A 9,563-nucleotide genomic window follows, 5' to 3' on the forward strand; every position below is an offset into this window, starting at 1 on the left:
ACGGCAGCCTGAAGAATCCAGAATAAAACCAGCCTGGATCTGGATTCGTTCCGGGCTCAGGATTTTAGGGCCTCGGTGGAAACGTCCGATCACTTCTCAAAAGGCACTTAGGCCACTCAGTCCCAGAGATTCAGGTTGCTGAGTCATTTGTTCCCAAGAAGATCCTCTGACAACATGAAAAGCAGCAAAACAGAGCAGCAGCCAAGCCTGGACCTGGAGTGGCCAACGGCTGGGTTCTTCTTCCCCGCGGTGGGCAGCCCTGCGAAACGAGCATCGGCCAGCTCCCCACCACGGCCCCCCGATGGTGGCGCCAGGCCTGCCCACACCTGGAAACTCTCATGGGGACGGGGCTTTCCCACGGGCCCTCTGAAGCCCGGCTGGGGTTGTTTTTGGATACTGACAGGTCCCCGCTGCAGCTAACGACATAGCTCCCAACGTTTTCCTGCCCCCAGACCCCAAAATATCTCCCGAACAGCTTAGAAGCCAACTCGCTAGACCCTGCATACCCAGAAAGACCCGGGGAGTCTCGGGTCCCCACGCCACTGTGTCCAAACAATGCAGACCAGCAAAGGTTTATGACGACCAGCGGCACGTGAAACTAGACGCGATACACTCAGGTCCTGGGGTAGCTGACTCATAAGGTATATCACATCAAGAACCTTGCAACTTCCGGGAAGAGGACTTGAGAACGAGAGACCAGGCGGCCACCTTCTCCTGCACCCTGCTTCCCAAGCCGCCTTCTTCGGGCAACTACTCAGGGCCAAGGTTCCACCCCGCAGAAAGAAGACCACTTGGAAGACGACCGTGGCACTCCACGGGTTTAAAAGAAGCCCAGAGCGTCCGTGCCAGGCTCCCAGCAGGGGGAAAATGCTTCAAATTCACACCTTCTGGGCTCCAGGGAAGCGCATGCCAATAAAGAAGTCACCTACTGGTCTGATGACCAAAGGAATGAGGCCTTGATCGCACTAAAGTAAGTCCCTCGGAATGGTCCTCTGTCTACTTAAATACCGTTTGCCGTAGTTCCCTTTTCCATGGAAGAAAAACATGCCTAAGTTCATGTCAGGACATTCCTGATTTATCCAAGAGCCCAGGATCAAATAAACAAAGGGCTCTGAGCTCTGCCAGGGAGCCTCCTGCTTCAGGAGGGAGAACCAGAGGGAAGTAGGGCTCGAGGAGTTGGCCCATCACCCCATGAACTTGGTGAATGACGTGGCTGCTCACTGCCATGGCGATGGAGAGGTCATGGGTGGGTGGAAGTGAGAGAAGAGAGGCAAATAAGTCATGAGAGAGAGAGAGAGAGAGAGCAAGGAACAAGTGAGGGTCAGAGGAGGGCCATATGCAGCCACGGAATTTACCGACAGAGGCCGGCCATGGTCTCCAACCACGGCACAACGGAGCTTGAGTCCGTGCAGAGAAAGGGCCCCATTTCAGGGACTCAGCCAGGCCCCAGTCTGACTTGAACAGCGTTAGGACAGCACTATGTTTGGGGAGGCTTTGTTTCATTTCGCTTTTCTTCTAAGTCTTTGCTTTCTCTTCCCGTGTTATTCTTTCCACAATTTTCCTAGGATTCAAACAGTCATTCTAGGCACCTCTGTCCCCGCTCTAGGTCTTCCTTCTATTAACCTGGTTCTGCGCTGTGCCCACAACAGAAACACCCGAATGGGATGACCAGGAAGCAGAAATGAATTCAGTTCTAAAAACACGGGAGGATGTTTACTTAGCAAGCAAGCTCGAGTCTACAAGGAAGTTTTACAGGGCGCTGCATGCAGTGTTTGATTTCAGGGGTAAAGATAACTTCTGAGCGAGGAGAAGGTGCTGGCTCCTTCCGTCCACCCCATGAGGCCTGGGGAGGCTGGGCCACGGCAAACTTGAAAAGGCAGGGCTTCACCTCGAGCCCAGCAGGTCCCCGGCTCCCTTCGGCTTCTCCCAGAGACAGGCCCAGGAAGCCACACACACTCTACAGACCACATGAGCTCTCTGTGGCCTCTGACTGATCTGGGTCAAAACTACGAAATGCCAGAGATGAAGAATTATTTTCTTTACAGGGAAGGAGCTGAACTTTTACCCAGTCCTTGTCCAGGGTGTGGAATGCAATCACTCGGTCACCGCCACAAACTCCTGGTCGGTGGGCATCCGCCAGGAAAGCATGCTTAGTGCAGGCCTCTGTCCTCTCCTCTCCTCATTCGGGCCTACTCTATGGGGACTGGATCTTTCACCAGGAAAGAAACTGTTTTTCTCAGGACAGGGTAACTCTGCGGGGGGCTGACCTCAAACTCCATGCAAGCGTCTGGGGCTAGAGTAGGTGTTCTAGATTAATTGACAGGTGGACCACAGTGAAAGTGTTTCAGTTTACCACCTGGGAGGCAGCAGACAACAGGCACCCAGTGGCCCAATGAGGTAAATCACTTATCAGGTACCTTCTAGGTGCTAAGCCAACATACAGCATAGAAGAAGACACAGGCCATCACCCTAAGACCCACACATACTAGTTGAGGGCCCCTATCAACATTCCCAAACCGGTATTTTTGATATTTCAAAAATCTGCTCTTTATTTATTTATTTTTTTAAAGATTTTATGTGCTTATTTGAGAGAGAGAGAGATAGCAAGAAACAGCAAGAGAGATCACAAGCAGGAGGGAGAAGCAGACTCCACGCCGAGCAGAGAGCCAGACATGGGGCTCGATCCTAGGACCCTGAGATCATGACCCGAGCCGAAGTCAGACGCTTGACCAACTGAGCCACCCAGGTGCCCCGAAAATCTGCTCTTCAAAAGCTGGGATTCATTTTCCCACTGAAATAACATTAAACACACTGGTTGGGTTCCCAGGCTAGCCCACTTGACCCACTTCAGGAAGTCACAAACCCCAATGCCTTTGGGGTCTAGGCGGGTAATAAAGGCGCGAAGCGGGTTGGGGAGGGAGTGCGCCAAGTGGAAGGAGCACACCACTCCTCATGGGCAGCCCACCCCAGCCCTGCCTGCTTGAGGCCATCTGCCCATGGAGGCCACCAGGAGCCCACATTGTCCGGTTTTTCGGGCGAAGGCAGAAATCCAGACTTTCATTAAACTTCCAAGTTTTAAACACCATCAAAAATTTTTAAAAGTCAAAACATACCTGCAGAGCTTCCAATTTGTTTTCTTTGTGTTAATGTATCCAAAATGCGATACATTTGCTATGAAAAAGATCGGAGCAAGCTCAGCCAGAGCGTGAATTTAAATAAGATAAAGGAACGAAGAACGTAACTGCAGAGAACTTCACCTCACAGGTGCTGCGACTGGAGGAGAAGGACAGCGGAGAGAAAAGTTGAGAGGAACCTCAGCCTTCGGGTCAGTGGTTGTCGACGAGCCCTATGTGGAGGGCTATGAATGGAAGGGTGCTTTAGAACTGTTTTTAAATATACATGATACCATTAAAGAGCTGGTATTTGGGGGGGGAGGGGCAGAAGGAGATGGAGAGACTCTTAAGCGAGATAACCCTGAGATCATAACCTGAGCCGAAATCAAGAGTCAGACACTGAACAGACTAAACCCCCCAGGTGCCCCTAAAGCACTTGTATTTGTGCCTTACCCTGATCCACCAGAAAGACAAGAGAGTCATTCCAATATCCTGGCCCTCTCTCTCAGTTAGGAGTTGCTACTCTGCACGTCATTGAAGAGTCTGTCAGGGCTTTGCTGGGAAAATTGGAAGGGACAATCCAGCTGCTCACCCAGGCACAGAGCCCTCAAAAAACAACACCATGACCAAGGCATTGTCCAGCCTCACCTTGGTTCAATAACTCCCATCCCAGCTTTGGAGGGCTCCGACAACGGAATATAACGGAGATGAAATCTCTCTCTGGTAACTAACTACTAGCCTTCGTCTTTGCTCTGCCTCTGGAGCCCACAGAACAAGCCTCATCCCCCAAACACGTAGATACTTCAGGATAACTTTTATCACCACAAGTTTTTAGGGCAAAACAAGGAGGTACAAAAAAAGGGAAATGAAAAAAGAGGTGGAGGGGTGGCGGGGAGGAAGAAGCCGGAGAGAAATATTCTTTTTTTTTTTTTTTTCGGAGAGAAATATTCTTAAAATATCTGATCAAAAGTTAACAACCCAAAGGAAAAGAGGAAGAGACTTATGCATTACGTCTTCATGAGAAAGGAGGCACTCGTGGCAGAACGAACAGCTGAGTGCGTCAGGACATGCGAAAGGAAGGGCCTGCAGTCCCCACACAAGGGAAATGTCACCAAGAGCCATGGGACTCAAGAGTTCCCAAGGCCAGCCACCAGGTTGTGCCAATGATCTGGGACAAACGGGCTGAAACCTGGAACCAGAAGAGCAAACGACATGGCTCACAACCCTATATGTATGGGACGTTCTTTTGCCCATTTTGAGGGCAGGGGTTCTTTTTCTTGTTGATTTCTTGGAGTCTTTACATATCCTGGGTACAAATCCAGTTGCCAGTTATAGGTCCTGCCTGTGTCTTCTCCACTGGGCTTGTCTTTTCTCTTTCAGTGATGTCTTTTGATGATCAGAAGTTTCTCATTCTCATGTAATCCAGCTTATCCATCTTTCCCTTTTTAGCTAGTGCTTTCTGTGTCTTCCTAAAAAATGTATGGCTACCTCAAGGTTATGAAGATATTCTGAGTTATCTTGTAGATGGGAGTTTTACTTTGTCTTAACCCACACATGTAGAGGGATGATCTCTCTGGAGTTTATTCTTGTGTATGAAGTGAGGTGGGGTCGAGATTCATTTCTTTCCTTGTGGACATCCAACGGTCCCACACTGTTTATTAAAATGACTGTCATGTCCTACTGCTCAGCAGAGCCTCTTCTGTCATCGGTCAGGTGTCCAGATACATACGGATCTGTTTCTGGGCTCCCTGTTCCAGTCCTTTGGTCAGAAATAAGACAGACAAGTAGGTCTATTCTTGTATTATGGAGCACTAAACTTAATCAGGTGATTTTAACATGAGGATTTGCCAACAAGTGAAGTTGAAGAAAATATAAATCAAGGAACCAATCTTGCAAAGTGAGTTCAGTGTGGACAGGCATAGTCTGAGAGGAGCGCCCCAGTCTGGACCTCTCAGAAGTAAAAGAAGGATCAGGAATAGACAAAGAAAGGAAGACAAAGAAGAAGCAAGGGACAGTGGTAAAAATGAGTCTTGTTTTTTGGGGGCACCTGGGTTCAGTCGTTAAGCGTCTGCCTTCGGCTCAGGTCATGATCCCAGGGTCCTGGGATTGAGCCCCGCATCGGGCTCCTTGCTCAGCGGGAAGCCTGCTTCTCCCTCTCCCACTCCCCCTACTTGTGTTCCCTCTCACGCTATGTAACTCTCTGTCAAATAAATAAATAAAATCTTTGAAAAAAAAAAAGAGTCTTGTTTTTTGTAGACAGTAACAGTGATCAAGAGAACAGATTCATACTGTGCAAGAGATAACTTGCATCCAAATCCCGCCTATCTACTACTTAGCTATGTGACTTTGGGCAAATTAACTCAGCCTTCTTGTGCCTCAATTTCTTAATCTGAAAAATGGGGAAAATCTTCCTCATTGGGCTGTGCAGATTAAATAGATTAACTGACGTACATCACTTAGTACAGGGCCTACCACTGTAAGTATTCAAAAAGACGTTGGGTGCTGCCTTCATCATGGTTAATGATACGATGGAGACCAAACTGTTGGAGCAATCTTGCCACTCAACAAACATTAAGTGAGTACATACTACTAAACAAAGATAGCACATAGAGTGGTTAAAAACTCAGACGAAAAAATGAGACAGGTTTGAATCTAAATTCTAGTATAGCCTCTTTACTTGTTACATAGACTTGAACAACTTACTTCTCCCCTCTAAGTTTCTAGTTTCAGCTTCATCCATACTTCCTAGGGGCTTTCTTGGTAAGGCTATAATGAGATACAGAAGCATTCTGCACAATGCCCGACAAGTAAATACCCGTCTAGAAAACCCTGAAGATTCCACCAAAAAAACTATCGGAACTGATAAATGAATTTCAGTAATGTTACAGAATACAAAATTATTGCACAGAAATCTGTTGCATTTCTGTACACTAATAATGAAGTAGCAGAAAGAGAAATCAAGAAAACAATCAAATTTATAATTGCACCACACAGAACAAAGTACCTAAGAATAAATTTAACCAAGGAGGTTAAAGACGACCTGCACTCTTAAAACTGTAGGACACTGATGAAAGAAACTGAAGATGACACAAACAAACAGAAAGATATTCCATGCTCATGGACTGGAAGAACCAATACCGTTAGAATGTCCATACTACCCAAAGCAATCTACAGATTCAGTGCAATCCTTAGAAAAATACCAGAACATTTTTCACAGAACTAGAACAAATAATCCTGAAATTTCTATGGAACCACAAAGGAGCTAGAATAGCCAAAGCAATCTTGAGAAGAACAAAGCTGGAGATACCATAATCCCAGATTTCAAGTTATGCTACCCAAAGCTATAGTAATCAAAACTATAGTATGGTACTGGCACAAAACAGATACACAGATCAATGCAACAGGACGAGAGCCTAGCAACAAACCCATGCAAATATGATCAATTCATCTATGACAAAGGAGGCAAAAAGATAACGGGGAAAAGTCAATCTTTTCATCAATAAATGGTGCCTGGAAAACTGGACAGCTACATGCAAAAGAATGAAATTGGACTATTATTCACCCCATACACAAAAATAAACTCAAAATGGATTGAACACCTAAATGTTAGACTTGAAATCATAAAACTCCTAAAAGAAAACACAGGTAGTCATCTCTTAGCCTCAGCAACACGTTTAGGGATATGTCTCCGCAAGCCAGGGAAATAAGCAAAAATAAACTACTGGGATTACACTAAAATGAAAAGCTTCTGCACAGCAAAGGAAACCACCACCAAAAAAAAAAGGCAACCTATTGAATGGGAGAAGATATAAAAAGGCAACCTATTGAATGAGAGAAGATATTGATATATCCAATAAGGAATTAATATATAAAATATATAAAGAACTTACACAACTCAACACCAAAAAACCCCCAAACAATCCAATTAAAATATGGGCAGAGCACATGAATAGGCATTTTTCCAAAGACTTACAGATAGCCAAGAGACACATGAAACGATGCTCACTATCACTAACCATCAAGGAAATGCAAATCAAAACCACAATGAGATACTATCTCACACCAGTCAGAATGGCTAATGTCAAAAAGACAAGAATTAACAAGTGTTGGCCAGGAGGTAGAAGAAAGGGAACCCTTATTCACTTCTGGTGGGAATGTAAATTGGGGCAACCACTGTGGAAAACAGTATGGAGTTTCCTCAAAAAATTAAAAGTAGAAATACCACATGATCCAGTAATTGCACTGGGTACTTACCCAAAGAAAATGGAAACACTAATTTGAAAAGATACATGCACCCCTATGTTTATTACTGGAGCATTATTTACAATAGTAAATGTAAAGTGTCTACCCACAGATGAATGGTTAAGGAGATGTGGTATACATATATACACACAATGGAATATTACTCAGCCATAAAAGAGAGTGAGCTCTTGCCATTTGTGACAACACGGATGGACCCAGAGGGTACTAAGTGAAATAAGTCAGAGAAAGACAAATTCCATATGATTCGGAATCTAAAAAACAAAATAAACGAACAAAGAAATGAAAAAACAGACTCTTGAATGTGGAGGAAAACCTGGTGGCTGCTACAGGGGAGGTGAGTGGGAGGATAAGTGAAATAGATAAAGGGGATGAAGAGGAACAAATTTCCAGGTGTAAAATAAGTAAGTCATGGAGACAAAAAGTACAGCAGAGGGAAGACAGCCAATAATATTGTAATAACATGGTGACAGACGGTGACTATACTGAAGGTGGTGAGCACCGAGTGATGTAGAGAACTGCTGAATCAATGTGCTGCCCACCTGAAACTAACATAACATTGTACGTCAGTTAGACTTCAGTAACGATTTTTAAAATTCAGTAAAAAAACACCAAAATAAATGCTCAACTGCTGCCAGCTACCACGATGATAATAAGCACGATGCCAGTCAATGATGATTTGGGGCATGGTACCATATCGGGCACTGGAAGGAAAGGCCTACTAACACCTTGGCATTCCCGGTCTTCCATCCAAACAGTAACCAGGCACAGCCAGCCTAGCTTCACGGTGATAAGACAAAGTAGCAGATAAGATCAAGTGTGTTCAGGTGGTGGGTCCGAGGCAGACAAGGGCTTGAAGAAAAACGGTTAGAGAGAGATGCCAAGTAAAAGCCAAAGTGCTATACCAGTTAAATTCTTGGTAAGATAATTTTTAATCTTGGGATATTTTAAGAAGAAACAAAAACACAGGATCTGCAAATATTATATGATTAGACAAAGTCTGAGTAGATGCTGGGCTGGGGGTGGGTGTCAGACATGGTGCTCATAAATTAGAAGTCTGATGGGGGAAGATTCCAGGAGGAACAGTGCTGCCAATAGCTTCAATCAATAATGATGACCATGATGCGGTCAGCCTGAAGACTGCATCTTGTCAGTCTCCTAGCATCCCCCCCAACGCCGCCCCGGAGCCACTGAGGAGTCGTTCCCCTCATATCCCCAACCCAAGGGACTAGGGCACTTCTACCCAGGTGGCTGAGTGAAAGTAAAACACGGCCCAGCAGTGACAACAAACACCCCAAGGACACAATGCGGTACCACGTGCCAAGTGCAAATCCGAGACAAGGGCTGGGGACAGCCTGTGCTGGAGGGTAGGTCCTGGCAGAGGTGAGATGCAGATGCAGACCCAGAATGTCGCCACAGACGGGGAGCTGGAGCCAGGCAGCAGCAGACCGTAAGTGGCCTGGCCAATGCCAGCCCTGAGAGCACGGGACTCCCACGGCTACGGGGTGAGGGAAGACGAGTGAAGGCCAAGGCAGGTCCTGAATTCACATCACAAATGGAAGTGAGCCCCAGCACCAAAAGAGACTCCCTCATGGAATATGCCCAAGGAAAACAGAGTGACAGGGTGTGTTTGTTTGCTGGGGGGGATGGTCAGGCCTGGGATGGCAGATACTGGGACCAAGATGCCCTGTTCGTAAGTAGACGCTTTCTCCTGGGCAGACTGACTCAGTCTGCCTCTTGGGCCAAAAGTCCAGGCTCCAAAGTGTCCTGCCCAAGCTGGCTCCCATCACCTCCTGGTAAAGTGAAAGAGGCTAAAATGTCTTATCTTGTCCTAGGCCACCGAACATGAAATCTAAGCTGCGGCTAGAGGGCTCACGGCTCAGCTTCACGCAAAACCTAGGCTGACGACGGGACCGGCACCTATTATTCTGACGATGCACCGAGGATGACTGAACCAGTCACTCTGCTAACCAAAGGCCCTGGAAACCCCTGGACCAGGGGCTTCCAGTGCCGCCTGAAATGCAGGGGACAAAGTCTGCTTGGGACTCAGGGAGTAACCCAATGCGCCTCTTGGCTGGCTGCTCTTGAAATCCTGGCCCTGTCAACGGATGAAAATAATTTCCAGAGAAATGGAGTGTGGCTGGGCCACGTGAGTTGGGCTGAAGGGAGCCCTACCCCATCCCTGTACGG

The sequence above is a fragment of the Mirounga leonina genome, unplaced genomic scaffold (genome assembly GCF_011800145.1).
Source record: "Mirounga leonina isolate KUSES-001 unplaced genomic scaffold, KU_Mleo_1.0 Mir_154, whole genome shotgun sequence".
NCBI lineage: Eukaryota > Metazoa > Chordata > Mammalia > Carnivora > Phocidae > Mirounga > Mirounga leonina.